Source organism: Lycium barbarum, chromosome 9 (genome assembly GCF_019175385.1).
Source record: "Lycium barbarum isolate Lr01 chromosome 9, ASM1917538v2, whole genome shotgun sequence".
NCBI lineage: Eukaryota > Viridiplantae > Streptophyta > Magnoliopsida > Solanales > Solanaceae > Lycium > Lycium barbarum.
The window spans coordinates 34,315,129-34,343,060 of record NC_083345.1 but is presented as its reverse complement, the minus strand read 5'-3'; the positions used below and the strand labels follow the sequence as shown (position 1 = coordinate 34,343,060).

The 27,932-nt window shown below is 39.8% G+C and overlaps 1 long non-coding RNA gene across 1 annotated transcript; it reads left to right on the top strand.

Annotated features, from left to right (window-relative positions):
- Positions 1-16,821: 16,821 nt before the first annotated feature.
- Positions 16,822-20,570, top strand: LOC132611203 (uncharacterized). The gene is made up of 2 exons (XR_009571504.1): positions 16,822-17,490; positions 20,257-20,570. It is a non-coding gene; the product is annotated as an uncharacterized LOC132611203 (long non-coding RNA).
- The last annotated feature ends 7,362 nt before the right edge of the window (positions 20,571-27,932 follow it).

Here is a 27,932-nt window from a genome sequence, read left to right as displayed (position 1 = left end):
TGGATATGAGTATGAATACGAATATGATATGAATATGAATTAGACTATGTATATGAATACGGCGATGAACGCAACGTAAATGGGTACAGATATGAGTACGGACACGGATATGGATGTATGTACACAAATATGCATTAGAAATGAAAAGTTCCTATGTAAGGCAAGTAAGTGCTTATGACGATGATATTACTATCTCCCACCCTATGCTATTTCTTATGTTGTATATTATGCTTCTATGTTGATATTGATCACGCTTTACATACTCAGTACATTCGTTGTACTGACGTCCTTTTGTTTGTGGATACTGCGTTATGCCCGCAGGTGCACAGGGAGACAGACTTGATCCGTAGCTACATTCTCAGAGACTACATAGCAGAGCTCCACTTCATTCGGAGCTATAGCTTTGGGGTACTTATTCTTTTGTGTACATAATTATTGGCATAGCGGGGTCTTGTCCCGCTTATGTGATATGACATACTCTCCTTAGAGGCTCGTAGACATGTGTATGTGGTTAGATGTGTTTGGCCTTGTCGGCCTATATTTTGGATTTCATTTTGTTAGCCTCGTCGGCTTATGTACATTGATATGGGCATAGATGTCAATGATGATAAAAAGGTATTGTTGTCCAATGGGACTAGTATGATTGATGGATAGAAATGTATGTTTAAATATGTGGCTCACCTAGATGTAAGTGTAAAGGTATGCTAAGGGGTGCCCGGGTGGGATAGCACCCGGTGCTCGTCGCGGCCCCCTAGTCGGGTCGTGATAAAATGCCTATAAAACGCCACGTCTGAATTTCGAAAGGAAACCACCTCGGGTATTCACCACGCTGATGGAATCTCAGACTGATTTATTCAAAATATTAAGCGCAGCTGGGATGATCCAAGTACTTCCCCCAAAGGTCATCGATCCAAAGAGCCAATTTTACCGAGCTGACCAAACATGTGCCTATCATTCCAATGGAATTGGGCACAATACTGAGGATTACATTAACCTTAAGTACAATATATAGAATCTGATTGACCGGAAAGAAATTGTACTCCAAACGACCCCTCCAAATGTGAACACTAATCCTTTGCCAAACCATGGCAACAATGTGATTCACATGATTGAGAGAGAAAAATATTGGGTCGCAGGAAGGCCCACAATTTACGACTCTGTGAAAGAGCTTGAACGCACAGTAGCGTCGCTGTGTTTGCAAGAATGCCCACAATTTAAAGTGCTAATCCCTGCACCAGTGACATCATATATTGCCCAAGTAACTCCAGCACCACCCCGCAAAGAGTTCTTAGTCCAAGTTGCTGCCGCACATGGTATCACAAGATCAGGAAGATGTTATACTCCTGAGGACCTAGCCCAAGAGGCACCCCGAAGGGAGGGAAATCAGAAAATGACTATCACTGAAGGTGAAGTCGAAGATTTCTGGCGTTGGATGTAGCCAAAGGAATACTCCATTATTGAGCATTTAAAGAAAACGCCGGCCCAAATCTCGGTGCTGGCCTTGCTGCAAAGTTCACCTCAACACTGCCTGGCCCTAATGAAGGTGCTGGAAGAAGCTCATGTTCCAGCTGGAACAAACAGTGAAGATCTGGCCGAAATGGTTGCTCAGGTTTTGGAAGAACATCAAATTGCCTTCACAGAGAAAGAGTTGCCCAAGAAAGGCATAAATCACAATAAAGTGTTGCACATCATTATCATATGTCGCAACAAAGTGGTAACCCGAGTATTAATTGATAATAGAGTTGGACTTAACATTTGCCTCGAATCTACCCTAACCTAGTTAGGATATGACATTAGAAAGGTTCGTCAAAGCCACACTAACATAAGAGCGTTCGATGGAGGACATTGTGATGCCATTGGAGTAGTTGATTTGGATATTCAAATAAGACCCGCTGAGTTCACCATTGAATTCCAAGTCATGGAAATACCCGCCAATTACAATTTGCTTCTTGGAAGGCCATGGATCTATATGGAAGGGGCAGTACCATCCTCGCTTCATCAATCTGTAAAATTTGCCTGCGAAGAAGAAGAAGTGGTGATCTATAGGGAAGCCAGCATGCACAATTACCCAGAAAATTCTGTACCTATCATTGAAGCCGCACTAAAAAGAATAGATTTCCATGTCATAGAATTAGTGGGAGCGGCCCACAAGATAGAGTCCCTGGAAACTCCCATGCCAGCAGTTTATAAAATGATTGCTTCCACTATGATTCTAAATGGGTTTGAACCCCGAAAATGATTAGGAAAGAATCTGCAGGGCATCAATGAGCCTATTCCCATTCTTCAGGACAATTTTCGCTTTGGGCTTGGTTACATCCTAGCAAAAGAAGAGATACCTACCAAGAAGAAACAAGAGGTTGCAGATCTTTGCAAACCCATTCCAAATGTGTACCAGTCATTTCCCCACAGAATGCCTATGCCTGAAGATGTTGACATTGAAGAAGGGATAAGGATGCTATTCTAAGAGGAAGATTACTCCGTGATTCTGGAAGAATGTGCTGAAGCATCCACTATCAGAGGGGCAGAACCGAGCAAGCAGCTGTCCAACTGGACCTCTACCCCGCTATTGGCTCTTCGTAATAAAACAATAAAGCAACCTTAAATGTCATGACATGTTGCGAAACGAATGAGTCGAGCAGCATAGAAGATGAAGAGTATGAGGAATACGATGAGACCACAATGCTACCCGAGGGTCTTGCAGAGGAAGTGGAATAATTAGAGAATGAGCAGAAGCCAAACTTGGACGAAACAAAAGCCATAAATCTAGGTGATGAAGAGAATGTCAAAGAAACAAGGATAAGTGCACACCTAGATACCCCTCTCAAATAAGAATTGATAAGTTTGCTAAGGGAGTATGTGGATGTCTTCGCATGGTTATACGCCGACATGCCATGGCTAAGTACCAGCATAGTGTGTCACAGGATGCCCATTAATGAGGATTTCACTCCAGTAAAGCAGAAAACCCAACGATTCAAATCGGATCTTAGTATCCGAATCAAAGACGAGGTGAAGAAACAAATTAAGTCTAGAGTGGTGGAAGTGACGTCCTACCTCACATGGCTAGCCAATATAGTCCCAGTACCCAAGAAAGACGGAAAGATAAGAATATGTGTGGATTACCGAGATCTTAACAAGGCTATCCCAAAGGATAATTTTTCACTCCCGAACATCCACATACTCATAGATAATTGTGCCAAGCACGAGCTACAGTCATTTGTGGATTGTTTTGCCGGCTAACTCTAGATCTTAATGGAGAGAGAGGATGCCGAGAAAACAACCTTCATCACCCCATAGAGAGTGTACCACCAGGTAATGCCCTTTGTCCTCAAAAATGCCGACGCAATGTACATGAGAGCAATTACTACCATTTTCCACGACATGATCCATAGGGAGATTGAAATCTATATGGATGATGTCATTATCAAGTCAAGGGAGAGTTCAGATCATACCACACATTTGAGGAAATTCTTCCATAGGCTCCAAAAGTTTAATTTAAAATTGAACTCGGGCAAATGTGAGTTAGGAGTACCGGCCGGAAAGCTACTGGTGTTCATAATCAGCCGAAGGGGCATAAAGCTAGGTCCAACAAAGATCAAAGCAATCCAAGAGTTGCCTCCTCCCCAAACTAAGAAATAAGTCATGAGCTTCGTGGGAAGGTTAAATTGCATTTGGCAGTTCATAGCTTAATCGACCATTATTGTGAAACCCATCCTCAAGCTTTTGAAAAATGACGCTCTTACAAAACGGACAGAGGAATGCCAAGAGGCATTCGACACTATCAAGAGATATTGTCCAATCCACCACCAGTCTTGGTACCACCAAGGCCCGGAAGCCCATTGCTGCTATACTTGTCAGTTGCCGAAAAGGCCTTCGGTTGAAGAAGGGAAAAAGAAGCGTGCCATTTATTATCTTGTGTGAGAAATTTATAGCCTGTGAGGGAAGATATACATTGGTGGAAAAAACCTGCTGTGCACTAACTTGGGTGGCTAAAAAATTGAGGCATTACTTATCCTCATACACCACTCACCTCATATCCAAGATGTATCCGTTGAGGTACATATTCAGCCAGCCCATGCCTATCGGGAAGCTGGCCAAATGGCAAATGCTGCTAAGTTAATTTGACATCGTGTACATAGCCCAGAAAGCCGTCAAAGGACAGGCCTTATCTGACTTACTGGTCGCAAGCCCAGTGGATGAAGAGCTTGAGCCACTTCGCACCCATTTCCCAGACAAAGGGGTGTTGGCTATGGAAGAAGAGGCGACAGAGTCCTGTACTGGCTAGAAACAGTTCTTTGACGGAGTAGTGAATTACAAAGGTTCTGGAATCGGAGCGGTCTTGATATCATAAATTGGACAACACTACCCCATGGGCGCCAAACTCAAATTCCATTGTACCAACAACATGGCTGAATACGAGGCCTGTATCCTAGGTCTCATAATGGCACTGGATATGGACATCAATGCATTATTGGTCATTAGAGATTCTGACCTACTGATTCATCGAGTACAAGGCGAATAGGCCACTAAGAATGAAAAGATCTTACCATATGTGCACTTGGCAAAAATATTATGCTAGATATTCAGAAAGATTGAGTTTCGACATACGCCAAGGGCTCAGAATGACTTTTCTGACGCACTGGTCACAATAACATCGATAATTCAACATCCTAAAAGTAGTCACATCGACCCACTAAGGATAAGTCTGAAAGAAGAACATGCCCATTGTTGCCATGTGGAAGCTGAGCCGGATGGCAAGCCATGGTACAGCGACCGCAAAATGTTTCTAGAAAGACGGGAATATCCAAAAGCATTACAAATGGACAAAAGAAGACCATCCGAAGAATGGCGAATAGTTTCTTCTTAAACAAAGAAGTGTTGTACAAACGAACGCCGGATTTGGGCCTACTTAGATGTGTAGATGTAGGCGAAGCCACCAAACTTCTAGAAGAAGTACATGCTGGGACATGTGGGCCCCATATGAATGGATTCGTACTAGCAAAAAGGATTGTATGAGCAGGATACTATTGGATGACCATGGAAAGTGATTGCTGCAAATATGTGCAAATGTGCCATCAATGCCAGATCCACGGTGATCTGATCAAGGTCCCTCAAAGTGAGCTTAATGCTATGAGCTTACCATGGCCTTTCGTTGCTTGGGGCATGGATGTTAATGGACCCATTGAACCCGCAGCTTCAAATGGCCACCGGTTCATTTTGGTTGCCATCGACTATTTCACCAAGTGGGTGGAAGAAACGTCTCACAAATCAGTAGCAAAGAGAGTGGTGGCGGACTTCGTGTGAAACCACATCATATGTAGATTCGGTGTACCCGAGTCCATCATAACAGATAATGGGGCGAATTTGAATAGCCATCTGATGAAGGATATCTGTGAGCAATTCAAGATAACCCACTGAAACTCAACAACTTACATTCAACAAATGAACGGAGCTGTAGAAGCAGCCAACAAAAATATCAAGAGGATATTGAGAAAAATGACTGGTAATCATAAAGATTGGCATGGGCAATTTCCCTATGCTTTATTGGGATATCGTACTGCGGACAGAACTTCAACAAGAGCAGCTCCATACTTGCTGGTGTATGGAATTGAAGCAGTCATACCTGCTGAAGTTGAGATACATTCACTGAGAATCATTCAGGAAGCAGAATTAGAAGATGCTGAATGGATCCGAGCGTTATATGAGCAACTGACTTTAATTGACGAGAAAAGGATGGTTGTCGCATGTCACGGTTAACTGTACTGACAAAGGATGGCAAGAGCCTTCAACAAGCAAGTTAGAACTAGACCTTTTCAAATTGGACAAATGGTGCTCAAAAGAATTTTCCCACATCAAGATGAATACAAGGGGAAGTTTGCTTCCAACTGGCAAGGCCTTATGTGGTCCGCAAAGTACTTTCCGAAGGAAGAATAGTATTGGCAGAAATGAACGGATAAGGGCGGCCAAAGCCAATCAACTCAGATGCGCTTAAGCGCTACTATGCATAAAGAAGAAGTTTCTTAGTTTGTAATAGTACTCTTTGCTTGTAATTGTTATTCCATTGCTTGTATTAGTTATTTCCTTTTGGTTGTAATCATTTTGTAATCGATAGGCAAAACAAAACAACTTTTGTAGCATGAACTACGCAATGACCTAATTTCCCCACAGTGGGATACGTAGGCAGTCCATCTGGGACTCGATCGCTTTATTAGTAAAAATCAAAAGTCCATTATTTGATTTTTGAACTATGTTTGACCTGAATTCCTGCTGCGACAGGGTATGCAGGCGCTCTTTGAGCTCGGTCGCATCAAAATAAAACCCCTAGGAAGCCTCAGAGATAAGACTTCACAAAGGAGCAAGGGCTGCTGCACACCCGACTTGGGCAGAATTTTTGAGAGGATCTCAAACATTCACGCCGTTAATCCACTACAAAAAGTCAGCTAACCCAGAACACAAAAACTGGGGCAGAAATTTCCCGGAAGATTCAGCATGAGAATTCTAAGATCGAAATTTAAACTGGGGCAGAATTTTTGAGAAAAGGTCTCGAAAATTCCGCGTAAGGAAGCAAAAACCCCAGTCACGAACGAAAGGATCTCCTTCATTCAAAGCGCCTGTCATGACAATTAATAATGCTTTTAGTTTTCCACAAATTAGATACCTTTATGGTAGCATTATAAAAATGATTTTTCTGCATAATGAAAATAGGTTTATATTTTGAACACCGGAGGTAAAAGGGTTTTGGGTCCAGAAAGCCGAAGATGCGACAGCGCCGGCAACACGGATCCACTTAAAATAGGAAAAAACTAACCCATTTCTGATGCAGGCCCCCAGGACATCGGAAGATGATCCTTTTTCTAACCTTGCTACATGTGCAGGAAATGTTTTGTTAAAAGAAGGTCCAGACCACTGCTGAGATCCGGCTTTCGGAGTGTATATCCAGCCACGAGGGCTATGAAATATTTTAACTACCACCAAGGACCAAAGCCACAAAGAGCTATAAAAGATCAAAAATCCATAAGGGAGAGTATCTAGCCATAAGGGCTATGAAAGATTTTGAATGCCAAAAGAGCAAAATATTGAGCCACAATGGCTATAAAATGCTTGGAAATTGCCATAACGGAAAATGGTTGGCCAAAAGGGTCATAGTAAAAACAATACGGCACATCCGACCAAGAGGGTCATAGCCGGGATAAAGGACGAAAGAACGATGATGCAGCTGAAGGGGCCATATCTATCATTCACTTCTTATTTGCTGAGTGGGCCATTGCATATCTATTTTTCTGCTACCGTGAGGGCCATCACTTCTTCTTATTTTCCAAGAGGGACATTGCATATCTATTTTTCTGCTGCCGAGAGGGCCATCACTTCTTCTTATTTGGCAAGAGGGCCATTGCATATCTATTTTTTTGTTGTCGAGATGGCCATTCATATAAACATGCCAAGAGAGCCATTCATACCAACATGCCAAGAGGGCCATTCATACAAACATGCCAAGAGAGCCATTTATTTCAATTGCTGGAAAGGCCATGCATATAAACTATCGAATGCAGCAAGACAACAAAGCGATGTGAAACCGGTCATGAGACCACAATATTCATCCCGAAAAGACAGAGCGATGTGAAACCGGTAATGAGACCGCAGTATTTGCCCCAAGAAGAACAAGACGATGTGAATCCGGTCAGATAACCCCAGTATTCGTCATCTAAAATCAACGGTACTCAGCAGATGGAAGCAGATTGGTAGCCGCCAAAGAGCAGGCTGATCAAATCCAGACAAATTTGCGAAGCAAATATGGAACTTTTTCTTATGCAACCGATCGAGATAGAGTGCCCATGAGAGTCAAGCTATAACGACCCATTTAGCCTAAGTCGTGCGGGCACTTACCTTCCATTTAGCCAACAACGTACCAATACATGAATTGAAGAAAATGAAGTAGCGAAAATAACAGATATGTAAGTCCCACGATATATATCGATAGATAGTAGTAAAAAGTGCAGAAGACTGTAAATACCCAGGGTCTAGTCTGAATAATACAAAAGCATCTAGGCAGAATAATATAATCTGGAAGTACTAATACATAATATCTAGGTCAGCGGACGCCATGCTCACCCTGGAAGCTCTAGGGGAAGCTGAAGAGTCGATCAGCCACGGGTCAGAGAAGTAGATCTGACCTGGTATTCGACATTCATAAAAGAATGTAGCAAGTGCAGATCAGTACAAACAACAGTACTGGTAGGCGTCATCGGCCAACTAAGCATAGTTAACACAATTCAGAAATAAAGTAGATAAGCAGATAAACCAGCCAAGCATGAGACAATATAATTGCAATTGAGCATCCGTCAACACTTATGTAAGCCTCTAAACCCAAATATGCCAAGTCCGAGTACATCCGATCCAATCCAATTACCACAATAGAATCATCACAATCCAATCGTCACAACAGAATCATCACAATCCAATCATCACAACATCTCAATCAAGTCATAATGCAATGCAGTGCAATAATGGTATGAATGCGCTGCCATGCCATGCAAATGAGGTGTACACATGTACTCCGGACGAAAATATCGACGTCTCGGTAGCACAACCCAGCGTGACTCGAAGTCTAAGTGGCACCCGTCCCAGATCTTTGCCCAACAGACAGACGGGACCTTGGCTAATTGCTCACAGGGGGATTCTTACCGGCACTACCCTGAGGGACCCGCGGAGTTCATTCATTAACAACGATTCCGGAATAATATCGAAATCGGCCATGCAACAACGATGCCGGAATAGATCATCGGACATCGGCTCAGGAACTAGTCAACAGTTCCCTCGAGTCAAAAGTGAACTAATCAATGCTCAGGAACGGGAGAAAACGTCGAAAAGACTATAACGACCAAACATGTCGTTACATCAATTACCAATTGAACCGTTGCTCGTCTTCGAGCAAAGAAAAGAAGGAAAGTAGGGAAATACCTGAATCAGTGAACAACTGAGGATATCGGCTATGCATATCGGACTCAGTCTCCCAGTCAGCCTTTTCAACAGGACGATGCTTCTATTGTACCTTCACCGAAGCAATCTCCTTTGACCTCAACTTTCGAACCTCCCTATCTAAGATCACAATAGGCTCCTCATCATAAGTCCAATTCTCATCAAGCAATGTAGAATCCCAATGGACAATGTAGGTACCATCGGCATGGTATTTCTTCTGCATCGAAACATGAAAGACCGGGTGAACTCCCGCCAAGCCTGGCGGTAATGCCAACTCATAAGCTATATCGCCGATACATTCCACAATCTCAAACGGACCAATGTACCTGGGGCTCAACTTGCCCCTCTTACCAAACCTCATAACACCCTTCATAGGTGAAACATTCAATAGAACCTGGTCACCAATAGCATATTTCAAATCCCAAACCTTCCGGTCCGCATACATCTTCTGCCGACTTTGAGCTGCTACGAGTCTCGCCTGAATAACTCTCACTCTATCAAGGGACTCTCTCAATAGATCCGTGCTCCCAGGTCGACCCTCGAACCCATAAACTAACCAATCAGAGATCTACGCCTCTTACCATATAAGGCCTCAAAAGGCGTCATACCAATACTCGAATGATAGCTGTTATTGTATGCAAACTCTTCCAAGGGCAAGTGCTGATCCCAATGATCACCAAAGTCAATAACACATGCTCTCAACATATCCTCGAGCACCTGAATGGTCCGCTCAGACTGGCCATCGATCTGGGATGGAAAGCTGTACTAAATTCTCATCGGGTACCCAACTCCTCATGAAATGCTCTCCAAAATCGAGAAGTGAAGATAGTACCCCGATCAAATACAACGAAAATAAGGATCCCATGTAATCTCACAATATCTCGAATATACATCTTGGTTAACTTCTCCGCGGTATTGGAAACTTGAACCGGAACAAACTGAGCTGACTTAGTCAACCGATCCACTATCACCCAAATAGAATCAAACTTTCCAAGGGTCTTCGAAAGACAGACGAAACTGTCGGCCAGAGTCTGAACCTCCATGGCCAACGGATGCTCGAAAATAATCAATCGAGCCAACTCCCCATACTCACTGCCTTACGACTCAAGGCATCAGCCACCACATTGGCTTTACCAGTATGATACACAATAGAGATGTCATAGTCCTTTAGGAGCTCCATCTATCGGCGCTGCCTGGAATTAAGATCCCTCTGGGTAAACACATACTGAAGGCTACGGTGATCAGTAAAAACCTCAATGGATACTGTACAAGTAATGCCTCCAAATCTTTAAGGCGAAGACTACGACTAACAATTCCAAATCATGGGTAGGGTAATTCTTCTCGTGAACTTTCAACTGACGGGAAGCATAAGCTATCACTCTACCCTCCTGCATCAACACCGCACCCAACCCCATATGGGAAGCATTATAGTAGACAACGAAGTCCTTACCTTCCACAGGTAAGGCTAGGATCGGGGCTGTGGTCAAAAGAAGCTTGAGCTTTTGGAGGCTCTCCTCACAATCATCCGTCCACTGGAAGGGAACATCCTTCTGAGTTAATCTGGTCAATGATGAAGTAATAACAACAAAACCCTTCACAAAGCGATGGTAATAACTAGCCAAACCCACAAAACTACGAATCTCGGTAACTGTAGTGGGCCTCGCCCAACCCTTCACACCCTCAATCTTCTGTGGATCAACCATAATCCCGTCCTTGGACACCACATGGCCCAAGAATGCCACACTCCAACCAGAACTCACACTTGGAAAATTTAGCAAACAAGCTATGCTTCTTCAACAATCCAAGAACGGTACGAAGATGGCTCTCATGCTCCTCCCTACTCTTGGAATACACCAAGATGTTATCAATAAACACAATCACAAAAGAATCAAGGAACAACCTAAAAATGCCATTCATCAAAGGCATAAATGTAGCCGGGCATTGGTAAGCCCAAAAGACATCACTAAAAACTCACAGTGGCCATATCTCGTCCGAAATGCTGTCTTCGGAATATCCTCCGCTCTAATTTTCAACTAGTGATAGGCGGAACACAAATCAATCTTCGAAAACACCGAAGCACCCTGAAGCTGGTCAAATAGATCATCAATACGAGGCATAGGGCAATTGTTCCGAATAGTGACCTTGTTCAAATGGCGGTAATCAATACATATCCTCATGGTCCTATCTTTCTTCTTCCCAAATAACACTGGGGCACCCCAAGGGGAGACGCTCGATCTAATTAACCCCCTGCTCAATAAATCCTGCAATTATTCCTTAAGTTTCCTCAACTCGGCAGGTGCCATCTGATATGGTGGAATGAAAATAGGACGAGTACCCGGGTCTACGTCGATACAGAAATCAATGTCGTGATAGGGTGGCATACTCGACAAATCTGACGAAAATACCTCTGCGACCTCGCTCATAATAGGGATAGACTCAAGGGGTGGAGATGCAACAGTCGTATCACGAACATGCGCCAAATACACTAAACATCCCTTACTTACTAACTTGTTCGCCAGAAGGAAAGAAATAATCTTCTTCAGAGCGGGACTAGGAGTATCTCTCCACTCAAGCCTAGGAATGCCCGGCATGGCTAAAGTAAATGTCTTGACGTGACAGTCCAAGATCGCATGATAAGGAGAAAGCCTGGACATACCCAATATAATATCAAAGTCCACCATATCCTGAATCATCAAATCTACTCAAGTGTCGTACCCCATAAAAGTAAATAAACAAGACTGGTAGACTCGATCAACAACCACAAAATCTCTGACCGGAGTATACACAAGAACAGGTATATCTATGCTATCACATGACAAATCCCAACCAACAGCATAAAATGCAGATACATACGAATAAGTGGATTCTGGATCAAATAACACAGATGCTGCTCTATGACGGACAGAAATAGTACCTGAGATCACAGCATCTGAGGCCTCCGCCTTAAGCCTAGCTGCCCTAGCCCTCGCAGCCTCAACTCTCACTGCAAAATCAACAATGGTCTGGAATGAAGCGCCCTCAGCCTCCAGCTGGATACAGGGTAGCTGGAGAGGACCATCCAGTCCGCTAATGAACCACCTAATCCTACCGGCCTCCGTCGGAATCAAGGGATAGGAGTAACGAGCCAGATAGGAGAAGGACAGTACATAGGTAGCAACTGGTATGCCCTCCTGACGAAGGTCGAGGAACTGCCTCTGACGCTCATCTCTCCGCGAACGGGGCATGTATCTCTCCAGGAACACCTCATAGAACTTGCGTGCCTGCTGGCCTGTTGGCAAGGTAGTCTCTCCATCATTACCTCACGCCACCGCTGAGTCGAAGAGTAACATACCTAACTTCGAGGGTATCTGTAATCTCTACTACATGGAGTAGCTCGTGCGTGATCACGAAAATGTCATAGGCATCCTCATCTAGTGCACCCGTAAAAATCGGTAGGGTCAACCTCATGTACATCCTCTATGTCGGCGTGTCGCGAATCCTCATCATCTGTGAGGGGAGAGATAAGAATCAGATACCAATTTGATCTCTCCAGATACCAATTCGAATAAAGTAGCACGACGGAAAGAAAGAAAGTAAGATATCCTAAATGTCCTATAGCCTCTGGTAGATAAGTACGGATCGTACTGATCCAGGAGACTCTACTAGACATGCTCTTGTATTAAAGATCGGGTAACCTAGGGCTCTGATACCAACTTTTCACGACCCATTTAGCCTAGGTCGTGCGGGCACTTACCTTCCCACCTCGGTAAGCGAATACTCATACCAACAACATACCAATACATGAATTGAAGAAAATGAAGTAGCGGAAATAACAAATACGTAAGTCCCACGATATATATAGATAGATAGTTATAAAAAGTGCGGAAGATAGTAAATACCCCCAGGGTCTAGTTTGAATAATACAAGAGCATCTAGGGAGAATAATAAAATTTGGAAGTACTAACACATAATATCTATGCCTCTGGAATAAAAGTAAGACCTATAGTAGGTAAGTCTTCAAGGTCAGCGGATGCCATGCTCACCCTGGAAACTCGAGGGGAAGCTGAAGAGTCGATCAACCACGGGTCAGAGAAGTAGATCTGACCTGATACTCTGCATTCATTAAAGAATGCAGCAAGTACAGGTCAGTACAAACAACAGTACTGGTGGGCATCATCAGCCGACTAAAAATAGTTTACACAATTCAGAAATAAAGCAGATATGCAGGTAAAATAGCTAAGCATGAGACAATATAATCGCTATCGAGTATCCGTCATCACTTATGTAAGCCTCTAAACCCAAATATGCCAAGTCCGAGTACATCCGATCCAATCCAATCACCATAATAGAATCATCACAATCCAATCGTCACAACAGAATCATCACAATCCAATCATCACAACATCTCAATCAAGTCATAATGCAATGCAGTGCAATAATGATATGAATGCGCTGCCATGCCATGCAAATGAGGTGTACACATGTACTCCGGACGGAAATATCGATGTCTTGATAGCACAACCCAGCGTAACTCGCGAATTCTAAGTGCCACCCATCCCAGATCTTTTCCCAACAGACAGACGAGATCCTAGTTAATTGCTCATAGGGGGAGTCTCACCGGCACTACCCTGGGGGACCCGCGGAGTCCATGCACTAACAACGATTCCGGAATAATATCAGAATCGGCCATGCAACAACGATGCCGGAATAGATCATCGGCCATCTCACAGTCACTCAAGTAAAAGAGTCTGTCAATATCAGTTTCACACAATCAACGATTTTTGAATTGAACCTCGGACATCGGCCTTCTCACAATCACTCAAGTAAAAGAGTTTATCAAAATATCAGTTTCACATAAACAATGATTCCGGAATGGATCTTCGGACATCAGCCTTTTCACAATCACTCACGTAAAGAGTTTATCAAAATATCAGTTTCGTTCAATCAACGATACCAAATCATCACCGGGTATCGACCATGCATGATGAATATGAGAAAATGCGTGCAATGCATATGTCAATCATAAAAAATATAGTTCAATATCATAAGTACCACAACGGGGTACACCAATTATGTATCACATCACAATACCAACAGTGGGTATGCCAACATATATCAATAAGTCAAGTACCAATAGTGGGTACGCCAAAAATATATCCAAGTACAAATACCACAACGGGTATGTTAATTCTATCCAAATCAAGACGACAAACAGAAGTTGATATTTACCAATTACACGTGACATCAAACTAAAACAATCGAACAATCAAAATACACGTAACATGGTGGCTAGTCCCAAAACAGATCAGGGCCCAACCTAAAGCAATATCCATCCCGACTTCATACTCGAAGGTTCACATGCTGTCTCTGACATTATACTCTAAATATGTGATTCACTATACGAAGTCTCATCAAAGATAAACCATAACCACGTGGACTGCCGAACCGCAACACCAACAAGTCACTCTTTTGCCTTGCCCTTCCTCCGAAGCTCAGAGCCAAGGTAGTCTAAGCATAATCGAATTCTTTATTAGAAATTATGAAGAATGATACTAATATTGCTATGATATTAATTAGGTCCATTTTAACCCTAGAATTTGGGAAAACGAGCCCACAAGGGCATAACGGGAAATTCGGGGGCAAAATACCGAATTAAGTACTAGGTGATCATAACCCAACCACTAATTGTTGATTTAACTAAAGGATTGGCCTAAATCTGATTCCAAACAAAACCCCCCAAATTGGGTATAAACCCTAAGTCTCCAAATCCGAAATTCAACGGTAAAAGTGGAAGATATATGCTTAAGAAGCTTAGATTAGTCGATATCTAACATGAACATCACCAATTTATCATTAATAATCTAGGGAAATGTTCTTCCAAAACCCTCTCTCAAATTCCATCTCTAAGGAATTGTTAAGGGAAGGGGAAAATCTAAGATGATTGTGATTAAGGAAGAGTAAAGGATTAGGCAAGTTTTACCTCCAAGAATTTCTTCAAATTATCTCTAAGAAAAGTTTCCCCAAGCTCAAATATCGAGATGAAAAATAATGAGAGGCAGTTGTTGACACCTAATTTTTGACATTCCAAAATTTATTTTAACTGCTTAAAGTACTTGAATGTTAAATTGGGTAGTATTTTTTGTCTTTCTTTGGAAAATCAGAATGTTTTTATAAACTATACAAATAATATTTTACCTTTATTTTTGGTAAGATAATTTCTATAATAAACCATTTGGAAATTGCTTTACAACAATTAATGATGCATTTTACTAATTTCAACCGGAAATAGGGTAAAATATCTATTTATTTAATTGTTCAAATTAATCTGCAAGTATTTACCCCACTTTAATTCAAAGAAATTGATTGATTAAAATAAATAATCATTTTTGCCCCCCAAAATTATAATTTCTGCATACTCTATTTTATATGGGAAATTCTCAAATTAATTGTAATTAATTTAGATAATTAATTATGGTTAATTTTGTAAATTGCTTAATTATGGCTACAAATGAAATAATCAATTAGTCAGTCAGATGGGGCCTTAATTGAAATAACAAAATTCATGTTTTAATTCAATCAAGGCCATACTTGTAAATTCAATGTTTTGTGACAATCAGTCATGTCTTAATTAATTAATTATTTATTTTAATTAAAATACTTAGTAAATCAATCCCTTTAATTGTTTTTTTTTAACCTACTCATTAATTTTCATTTTTGTCCCTTATATATATGCATTAGTATATATATATGATATATACATATATACATATATACATAGATAATACATCCATATTATTTATACTTATATATAAGGGAGAATATGCAAGTTTTGTAGTCCTCACATTTTTTATTGACCATTCATGTTTCACCGAGTGTGTTCTAATTGTTGCATTTTGGTTGGTTATTCCCAATTCTTAACACCAACTATTTTTCTTAAGTTCATTCCCTCTTTAATTTGTATATTGATATTGTAATAATTTTTTGTGGTTTTTTTTTTCTCTTTACTCCCTCAGTTTTATATTATAGAGCAATATTTTTAACTTTTATACTTAGTTCAAAATAAATATTACTATTATATATAAGGGACAACTAAGAGGCTTTTGTAGTCCTCACAAAAGCTTTCAATAAAATGTCAAAATTTTCAATTAATTATTTCTAGGTCCTAATCTTATTTTTTAAAATCAAATTTACTTTTTGTTCTTAAGGTCTACTTTTCGAAAACTGTCGAACCTTCTACCTCATTTTTCCTGGTTTTTGATTTTCTATCCGGTGCCCGATTTCCGCTTTTGAGCCCGAATAATCCATATAATTTGCATTTTGTAGCGCCTATTTGGGGAAAGCGCTCCCTCCAAAGATTGTTTCATACCTAAGCTCGAACCCGTGACCCCTAATTAAGGGATGAGCATCCCCATCCGCTGCAGAAATTTTGTATTTGTCTTAAAAGTTCATTAACTGTGTATAGATTACTAATGAACAAAATAACTTTAAAAAAATTAGGATCCATAACTCATGACCGTCAAATTCTGACTCCGCATTTGATTTGAAGTAAATAATTTCATCAAAATGAAAGTTAATATATTAAAGGAGTGAAATGAAAGTTTTGCTTTTATATATTGAAAATATACTTATATGAGATTTAAATATTACTAACATAAATTATATTTCTTTAATTAAAATATCTACTTTTATATATTGGGTAAGCCCGGGCCTCATATATATATATATATATATCGGGCTGTCCACTCTTTTTAAAAAGGACCGAGTCTAGCCCAACAAGGGCCAGACCCAGCCCAATACACGATTTAAGAGAGGGGCAAAAGCCCCTTTACCTTTTCCTTTTCTTTTTGCCTTGTCCAAACGAGGCCTCCCTTTCCCCTCTCCCCTGTAAATCCTAGCCGTCGTGGTCCCCTTGGGATTCTCTCTCTGTGTCATCGTCCCAAATGTGGTAATGTGCAGTGTGTGGCTTGCTTTATACGATATTTGTTCGACTATTTGAGGGAACATAATTAATGTGTTACCCTCTCTTCGTCAATCACCATCCAAACAAGGTATTAGCGTGCTTTTCTTTTGCTTTTCCGAACTTTCAAATGGTCAAATCTTTTCTTCCTTAATGGATTTTGTTGGTATGTGTTTGAAATCACAATTTTTGATTGGTTCATGAAGAATCCTATGGATTGATTCTTTGCTGGCATAATCTGGTCCTTTGGTTGTTGTTTTAACTCAATCCTAACCCTACAACAATGATTGGTGAGGAGGAAATCCCAAAGTTAGGATTTATCCCACATCGTAAATCTAGGGTTTGACAGGTTTGAAGAACTGCTATAAAAAGAGTCATTTACCCGCTTTTTAAAAAAAAGAAGAAATTTTTTTCCCCACAAAAAATAGAACTTAAACTCAAGTTTTGGCAATATTTTGCTTTGAGACTAAGAGTTTAAGAAGTTTAAATTTTAAAATCTTGCTTGTGCTGTGTGGTTGAGTCTGGATTTGGGAGTAAAGTATTTTTAATTCCTATTCTCGACAAGGTTGCACCAACAAAAGGTAAAATCCTTACTTTTCTGGTCATGTTTTCATTAATTCAGTAGAGTTAGCTTCTTTATTTCTACTTGTATTAAGGATCATATGTTTAGATTACTTGTTCATGTGTTACGGTAGTAGTTAGCTTAGTTAATTACTCATTAAATTTATGTAGGTTATGTTTGAAGTGATCGGTCTTAGAAGGACCCTGTGCTTACTTGCTTTGTATGATACAGTTGTTGTTGATTAGTTAAGTTTCTTGTGAATGGTATAATGTGGGATTATGTGGTTAGATTCCTTTTACTAGTCTAACATATATATGTGGTCCATGAGTTTGATTCAATATGCCAAGTTTGTTGTGGTAGTATAAGATTATGTTATATAGATTACTTTATATAGAGTTAATAAAGCTTATATTAAGATTGTGTTCGTAAAATCAAGAAACAAGCTAAGTGCTTTATGATAAAATTTCATGGCTACTGGACATATTCCTAATAATAAAGACTCTAAGTTGTTTATTGGGAAGTACTAACTGGTTTCCTATCATGGTTGTCTTTGGATAAAAGAGGATCTAAAACTGTGTCATGTGTGAAGTTGGTTAATATGTCTAATGTCTCTCCTAGATCATTTCTTGCTTAAAGAGAATTTTTTATTGATAGTTGTTGGAGCTTGATGTAATAGTACTTCCTAACTTGAACATGCTGAGGTACAAGCTGAGAATGCTGGTCACAATATATTATCCCATCTGTTCTAATTAGATAGACCTAAGTAATAATTTGGTTTGTTTAATCAATTATGTTTATATGACTAGCTAGCTTAACTTGTTTGCCTTAGGAGAGTGTCCTATGCGTGGTTTGAATAAGCTGCTGTAGTAGGTAATGACAATCTGCTCTGGATGAGGTAAATTTTCTTGAAACTGTTGTGATAAGGGTATTCTAGTTGACTATGCATAGAAAGGTTTTATTTGTAGTTTATTGTGTCCAACTAATAGATGAGGTCTTACAGTTTGGTTAAGTGTGGTAGTGTCATTAGAACAAGTCTAAATCTATTTAAGTGGCCAAGCTGTTTCCGATCTTACCATTAGCCTTAATAAGCTTATGTGATGGTTGAATTGCTTTGAACTTTCTTGTAATCTCTATTATGCGGTTGCCCCTTTACCTAATTGATAAGGGATTATATTATAAGTTATTTGCTTCTGGTTTTGGTCCCATCTGGTCCTCATAAGTCTCTGTCAACTTAAATGTTTGTGGTCTACTTATGGGAATACTGTCAAAGGTATATCCCCATTTTCATTCTACTTTGTTTTTTGCTTGTGCCTATGTATGATTTTAAAAGGTAAAGACATGCTTTTTTGAAGATATTTGATGGTCTTTATGCCTTGTCTGATTATTCCAACTTGTGAAAAGCCTGCTTTCATTTCATTTTGCAAGGTTAAGTTTATGAGTCCTTCATGAACTTCTTTGGTGTTATTTAGTTACTAATTTATTTATTTAAAGGTCGTTAGGTCAAATGAATGTAATACATAACAATATAGGATATTTGATGAATAAGTTAAATACTTGCAAGATTATTAAGAAGTCAGTTTGATATACTGTGAATTTGAACTTAGGAATTATGTTTTTCCTTTGAGGCCGTTGCTATAATGATTCTGTTTGAAGGTTAATACTTGATTTATGGCAGAGAACAAGAAAGTCTTTTGAGGATTATGTGTCACATTTTGTTTAACTAGGAAGGTTTCACCTAGCAATAACTAGGAATTGGAATTGTTGTTTTTTTCTCTCTCCTATTTTATATGAAGGCTGGGCTGTGTATTGATTTGGTGTGTATGAACTAAGTTTTTCCACAAAGATCTTTTTCTTATCTGCTATCTGTCATTCATAGTTGGGGTTGAGTGGGATATATTTATCTCAGTATATTTGGTAATACATGGCTTGATATGCCTTTGGTGTGCAAAGGTCATATATGCTAATTAACTGAGGTATATCACCTATGTTAATGAAACCTTTCTTTTTCTTTTTCCTAAATCAATATTTAGTTGGGCATTGTTTTTTTTTTAGCTTGATAGGATTGGGATTTGTTTGTTCACTTTTGTCCGTGCCTTTATGACTTACTTGGGAGATTATGTTTTCTTTACTTCTTTAAAGTCTTGGTCTAGTTTTGGGGATTAATTGTTCTTTGATTTTTGCACCATATTAGTTGATTAATTCTAAGATTGTATACTGTGTGTATGGAATATTCCATTTAGTCTCTTTTTCCATAAGAAAAAACACAAGCATGGGACAAATTCTTCTCCTATGTATATTATGGGTTCAATACATAAGTAGAGAATTGAAGTAGTACTTGGGGATTAAGCTTGAACCTTCCCCGGTGTCTTCCATGCTCGGGGTTCCTAGAATCCCCTTGGATCTTGTGCGACATTAGGAACAAAGAGGTAAAGCTTTCCTTTTTGAGATATTTTCACATCTCCATGGGTGTATACCTATGGTATATTGGCTGGAAAATTTGTGCATCCTTGTTTGTGTGATGGTGTTCATCTAGACATATGACTTTGTGAACCTTATTTTGTATATGTTTCTAATATTGATCCTTCTCTTCTATTAGTACAATTCATACGACCTTCTATGTATTGAGCCTGTAGCTTATTAATATTTGGACTTGCTGCTTTATCTGTTTCAGCCCAATACGGGTGGGGTTTTTTAGTCTAATTATTTCTGCTAAGTAGTATATATCTTTTAATTGTGTGATTTTTGCTACATTAAGTATTCTTTACTAAGTTCAGTGTTTGCTTAGATGGTTACCCTCTTTGCTTGCATAAAATACTATCCTTTGGGCCCTTCCTATTGCATAAAAACCATTAGGCCAAAGGCCCAATTTCTCTTCTTGGTGGAGTCCGTCTGAGAAGTAAATGGGAAATGGAAGCAAATATATTTGAAGGCCCAATCAATGGGTGAAAATGACACTGATAGGCTTGGGTAGGCCCATCAGTTTGAAAATAAATATTTTTTCTCTCTTTACCTTATTTGATATGTATATGTTGTATATCAAACATATGAAATAGTGAAACCCCTATGCATGTGTAGATTTAAGAAATCAAACGCTTAGTAGCTCAAAACCTTTTTTAAACTCGCTAATTCTAATTTCTACACAACTGAAAATTGGTATTTAAAAAAAAAATAAAAAAAATCTGATTTTTGCTAAGTTTAATAATCAATTTATATTTTGGATCGAACAAGTTATGTTTTTTCTCAAATGCTTAATTGGCAGTTTTTGGGCTTTGGTAACGAAATCTGGGAACAATTCCTTTTTTTTTTTTTTAAGAAGGTAAAATAAATTTTGGGCCTTCAGCCCATTAGCTTGAATCATTTGTGCATCTTGTATAAAAAACCAATGGAAATGAATTGGGTTGAAACTGGAAGAAATGTGGTTAATCTTTGATGGTGAAATAAACTTCGAGATTTTGGCATGGCCTGGAAAGTAATTTGAGAAATTGGGTTTAAGGCTTGGAAAAATTTAGCGGAAAAGGACCGTTTATTCAAACATTTTCGGCCCAAATGGTTTATTGGACTAAAAATATTTGGACTAAATATGAGAATAATGGATTTGGACTCAGGATATAATTGATCTATGCCTTTAATAAATAAAATGAACCAAACTGATTTTGTTTTTTTTCATAAACTTATATTTATCTATATATATAATGCAAAAACGGAGAAAATACTCCATATTTTCTTATATATAAAAACCCATGAGAACTAAACCCATTTTATTAGGACTAGATAGTAGCGACTCTACTTGGGAGAAATCCCGGGTGTGTCCTAGTCCGACAATAAATTGAGTTGAACACTTGTGTGGATTTTAAAACCAAAACCCCTTTTTACAAGGGGAATTTTTGCCAAATTTTTTCTTGAAACCATGATATGATATGACAAGGAATGACATTTTTTGCGTAAAATTAAACACTTTTAAACAAATAAGTATGTTAATTACACATTGAATCTTGTAGGTCAACCGTATTCTACGGATCTTTAATACTAGGGTGTGTAAAACCTTCCCTAGGGGATCACCAGAACCCTTACTTCGAAGTTTGATCCAAAAAATTTTACTCAATTTTGGAAAAATCTTTAAACCCGGTTTTCCATAACAAATTAGGTGGCGACTCTAAAATGTTAAAATCCAATTATAGCACCAACAACCTCGTAGTAACTTTTATGCCTTACCCGCGTAAAAGCGAACCGTAACACCTGCAATGATCCTCCAAGCTTCTGATGCTCAACCTTCACCTACTGACAGTTAGGACACTAGGCTACAAACTCTGCTATGTCGTTCTTCATTTCATCCCACCAATAAAATTCCCTAATATCTTAATACAACTTCGTCGTCCCTGGATGGATAAAATAACGTGAATAATGAGCCTCTCCCATAATCTGACGCCGTAATCCTGCAACATCAGGAACACATAGTTTGCCTCGATATATGAGAACTCCATCTGCAGAACTCTCAAATGGTGACTTGTTCTTCTGCGGGACTGTGTCTCTATAATGAACTAACACGGGATCCTCGTACTGCCGCTCCTTAATCTCGGCTACCAATGATGTGGCTGCTGAACTCCGAATAGTAACTAATGTATTGCCCGAGTCTAACAATCGAACTCCTAAGTTAGCTAACTACCGAAACTCACAAACTAACTCCCTTTTCTCTGGCTGAACCTCGGATAAAGTACCCATGGATCTACGGCTAAGGGCATCTACTACTATGTTCGCCTTCCTAAGGTGGTACAAGATATTGACATCATAATCGTTCAATAGTTCTAGCCATCGCCTTTGACGCAAATTCATCTCTTTTTGCTTGAAATATACTTAATGCTCTTATGGTTTGTATAGATATCAACATGAACGCCATACAAATAGTGCCTCCACATCTTCAAAGCATGAATCACCGTGGCTAACTCTAGATCATAGTTCAGGTTGTTCTTCTCATGCTTTCTCAACTGCCTCGAAGCATAAGCTATAACCTTGTCGTGCTGCATCAATACACAACCTAACCCCAAGCATGAAGCATCACAATAAATAACATAGCCCTCCGATCCTTCTAAAAGCGTCAGAACTGGTGCTGAAGTCAATCTTTTCTTCAACTCCTGAGAAATGTGCTCACCAGCATCTGCCCATTGGAACTTATCTAATTTCTAAGTCAGCTTCGTCAATGGTAAGAAAAATTCTCTACAAATCTTCTGTAATAACCTACCAAGCCCAGAAAAGTACGAACCTCCGTAGGTGTTGTGGGTCTCGGCCAAGTCTTTACAGCTTCAATATTCTGTGTGTCCACCCGAATACCATCAGCTGAAATAATGTCAACCAGAACTCACATTTAGAGAACTTGGCGTATAGCTTCCGATCTTGGAGAACTTTAAGGACAACACATAAAATGATTTGAATACTCTACCTTCGATCGAGAATATATCAAAATATCATCGATAAACACAATCACAAATAGATCTAGAAAGGGTTTGAATATGCTATTTATCAAATCCATAAATACCGCCGGTGCATTAGTCAATCCAAACGATATTACTCGAAATTTGTAATGACTATATCTGGTTCTGAAAGCTGTATTCAGGATATCTTTCTCTTTGAGTCTCACTTGGTGATATCCTGATCTTAAATCTATCTTCGAAAACTATTTAACACCTTGTAATTGATCAAATAAATCATCAATCCTCGGGAGTGGATACTTGTTCTTTATTGTCACCTTATTCAACTGCCTATAATCAATGCGCATCCGCAAGGAGCCGTCTTTCTTCCTTACAAACAATATATGTGCTCCCCGCAGTGATGTACTAGGCCTGATAAAGCCTTTCTCAAACAAGTCCTTCAACTATTCCTTCAATTCCCTTAACCCAGCAGGCGCCATCCTATAAGGAGGAATATATATTAGTTGAGTATATGGTAATATGTCAATAGCACAATCAATCTCTCGCTCTGGTGGAAGACTTGGAAGCTCATCCGGGAGTACATTTGGAAACTGATTAACTACTGGAATAGACTGAAGGGTCGATGGCTTTGCTTTCGTATCCTGAACCCAGACTAGATGATGAATACAACCCTTAGCAATCAGCTTTCTTGCTTTGAGATAGGAAATAAACCTACCTCTTGGCGATGTTGTATTACCTTTCCACTCTAAAACTGGCTCTCCCGGAAACTGAAATCAAACTAACTTCATTCTACAATCAACATTAGCATAACAAGAGGCCAACCAATCCATACCCATAATGACATCAAAGTCAACCATATCTAACTCAATCAAATCTGCTACCGTATGATGATTACAAACTAGAACCACACAATCTGTATACTCGGCTAGTTATTACTGGATCATCAACGAGTGTAGACACCTCAAAAGGTTTGATTGACTAGGGTTTCACCTAAAACTGGCCAGCAATAAAAGGAGTAACATACAATAATGTAGAACCTGGATCTATCAATGCATACACATCATGGGAAAAAACTGATAATATACCTGTAATAGCATCAGGCAAAGACTTGAGATCCTTTAGACCAGGCAATGCATAAATACAGTTCTGAGGACCGCTCGAACTGGGTGCTCCACCTCTTCCCCTACCACGATTGGATGATGTCTGAGAACCCTGCCCAGGAGGGCGTATAGATGTGGAAGAACCAATTGCAGACCCCGTCGGCTGAACTATACCTCCGCCACCTCTCAAGGGATAAGCTCGCATAATGTGGCCTGGCCGACCACATGTGTAACAAACATCTAAACCAAAGCGGCACTTCCCAATATGTAACTTATCACACTGGGTACATCGCGATAGAGATGGCCTCACCACCCTAAATAAAGTCACTATCCGAAATAAATATCCTATTTCTCGCATTGATGATCTGTTTGACTAGCTTCAAGGAGTATGTGTGGTCTCTAGAATTGACTTGAGATCGGGATACCATTAGTTAAAGATTCGGGCTGAGCATATCCCAAAGATAGCCTTCCGGACTAGATATGGGCATTATGGGTTTCTCGTCATGTCTTTCGAACTCACTAATGCCTCTGCTGCTTTTATGGATTTGCTGAATCGAATTTTAAGCCGTTCTTAGCTTTTTTTGTTATTGTATTCATTAATGATATATTGACTTGTTGGAAGAGCAGAGAGGATCATGAAAAATATCTTAAAGTTGTCCTTGGGTTGCGAAGGGATAGGGAGTTGTATGCTAAATTCTCTAAGTTTGAATTTTGGCTTGATTCGGTGTCCTTCTCGAGGCATGTGGTTTCGAAAGAAGGGATTATGGTTGATCCCAAAAATATTGAGGCTATCAGAGATTGGGATAGGCCCACATCAGTGACAGATATCCACAGCTTCATGGGGTTGGCTAGTTACTATCGTCAATTCGTGAAGGGGTTTGCTTCCATTGCTTCATACTTGACCTGTTTGACTCAGAAACGGTACCTTTTCAGTAGTCCGATGAGTGTGAAGAGAGCTTACAAAAGCTCAAGACTTTGTTGACTACAACATCGATTCTTGGTTTGCCCGTGGAGGGTGAAGATTTTGGTGTTTATTGTGACGATTCCCGATCGGGTTTGGGTGCTGTGTTGATACAGGATAAGAGAGTCATTGCCTATGCTTCTAGGAAATTAAAGATTCATGAAAAGAATTATCCTACTCATGACTTAGAGTTTGCAGCAGTGGTGTTTGAATTGAAGATTTGGAAGCACTATCTTTATGGTGTGCATTGTGAGACATTCACTGATCATCATAGTCTGCAATACGTATTTACTTAGAGGGATTTAAATTTTAGGCAGCGGAGGTGGATGGAGTTGTTAAAGGATTATGATATTACTATTTTATATCATCCTGGCAAGGCAAATGTAGTGGTGGATGCCTTGAGCAGGAAGTCAACTAGTATAGCCAGCTTGGCTCGTTTGATCACTTCAGCACGTCCGTCGGCCATGGAGGTTCAGACTATGACTAACAGTTTGGTGAGAGTTAATTTATCCAGTTCTGGCAGAGTGTTGGATTTTATTGAGGCGAGGTCATCTCTTCGAGACCAGATTAAGGCAAAATAATATGATGATCCGAGTTTATGAAAAATTCGCGATAGGGTAATGAGTGGTGAGGCCAAGGAGGCTTTGATTGATGAAGAGGGCATGTTGAGGATTAAGAGACGCGTGTGCGTTCCCCAAGTTGATAACTTGATTCAGACGATTTTAGAGGAGTCCTACAGTTCTAGATATTCTATTCATCCTGGTACTACCAAGATGTATCGTGATCTGAGGCAGCATTACTGGTGGGCTAGGATGAAGCGTGACATAGCTGACTATGTTTTCAAGTGTTTAAATTGTCAGCAGGTTAAGTACGAGCACCAAAGACCCAGTGGTACTCTTTAGAGGATGCCCATTCTTGAATGGAAGTGGGAGAGGATAGCCATGGACTGTGTGGTGGGTCTTCCAATGACCTTGGGTAAGTTTGATTCAATCTGGGTCATTGTTGATCGGTTGACTAAGTCTGCACATTTTATTTCGTTCCAACTTACTATAATGTAGAGAAGTTAGCCATGATCGATATTCGTGAGATTGTTAGACTACATGGGGTTCCAATTTCCATAATCTTTGATAGGGGTCCTCAGTACATTATATTTTTGGAAGACCTTGCATTTCGAATTGGGTACTCGATTGGATCTTAGCACAACTTTCCACCCTCAGATAGACGGTCAGTCCGAGCGGACGATTCAGGTCCTTGAGGACATGCTTCGAGCATGTGTAATTGATTTTGGTGGTCATTGGGACCAATTTTTACCATTGGCGGAGTTCGCTTATAATAATAGATATCATTTAGGTATTGATATGGCTCCGTGTGAGGCACTTTTTGGGAGGAAATATAGATCACCTATTGAGTGGTTTGATGCGTTTGAGGTAATCCCTTGGGGTACTGATTTGTTGGGAGAGTCTCTAGATAAAGTCAAGGTGATTCAAGAAAAGTTCTTAGCAGCTCAGAGTAGGCAGATGGAGTATGTAGATCGAAAGGTCCGGGATCTTGAGTTTATGGTTGGGGAACAAGTGTTGTTGAAGGTCTCACCCATGAAGGGTGTGATGAGATTTGGCACGAAAGGTAAGCTTAGTCCTAGATTTGTTGGCCCGTTTGAGATTCTTAATCGTGTGGGGGGAGAGAGCGTATGAGTTAGATTTACCCCCAGGGTTGTCCGATGTTCATCTGGTGTTTCATGTCTCTATGTTGAAAAAGTATCATGGTGATGGGTCCTATATCATTCACTGGGATTTGGTTTTGTTAGACGAGAATTTGTCATATGAGGAAGAGGCTGTTGGTGTATTAGATAGGGAGGTGCGTAAGTTGAGGTCGAAAGAAATCGCGTTAGTTAAGGTCCAGTGGAAGAATCGTCCTGGTGAGGAACTTGGGAGACCAAATCTGATATGCGTAATAAGTATCCTATCTTTTTGCTGAGTCAGGTACCTTTCCCCTTGTTTTTTTCCTTTTGTATGTTCGGGGACGAACGGTTGTTCAATTGGTATCTGATGTAATGACCCGTTTGGTCGTTATGCGTGGTTTGACCATTCTGTCCTTGCTAGTACTTTCCCAAGGCTAGAAATGAGCGGACCTAAATAATTTGGTTGGTTTGTATGTTGTGTTTTGTGACTTGTAAGTGACTGTGTGATGTGTTTTTAACTTGGTTTGTTTGTTGGCTTGTGTTCATAAGGCCTTAGAATGATTTTGAGAGACTAAGTATAATAATATTGAAATTTATGTGCTCACTGGTTCACAACGCCTCGTTGCAACCATGATTCTTCATTGCAGCAAAGACTGGGTTCGCTGCAACGAAGGGTGGGAAATTCCCAGGGTTCATTGCAGCGAAGGCCTCGTTCGCTACAATGAGTCTGTTGCAGCGAGACTTTGGTCACTGCAACGAAGCCCACTTAAGTCTAATGATGATTTTAAGTACTTATTTCATGCCCACACTTCTCATAATCCCTAAAGCAGTTCCCAAGAGCATAGAGGCGAGTTTCTAAGGCTAGGGCACTATTCTATCAAAGGTAAGCCTTAACCACTAACTTTCTTCGCTTAATGTTCATATTAGATTCTTGTTTCAATCAAAAGTCCTTTAATGAGAATTGAAGGGTTGAACATAAACACCAAAAAAACCCTAGAATACTAATGGGTTATTGTTTATTCTTGTTTAATGTTGTTTAATCATCTAAGAGTAAAGATTATCACTTCCTAGCATGAGAACTGGATATTTAATGATAGAAATTACTTGTTGAGACCTAGAGTTCCAATAAAAATGAGAACTTGGCTAAAATCAGATTTGTAGGGTTAAATTGATTATAGAACCCGTAAATGGAGTTAATATGATTGCTGAGACTAGAATTAGGATGAATATGTTCCTAAGGAAAATGAACCATTGATTAAGGGTAGAAGTGGAGGGGTTGTCTTCCCCAAATTGTTATTA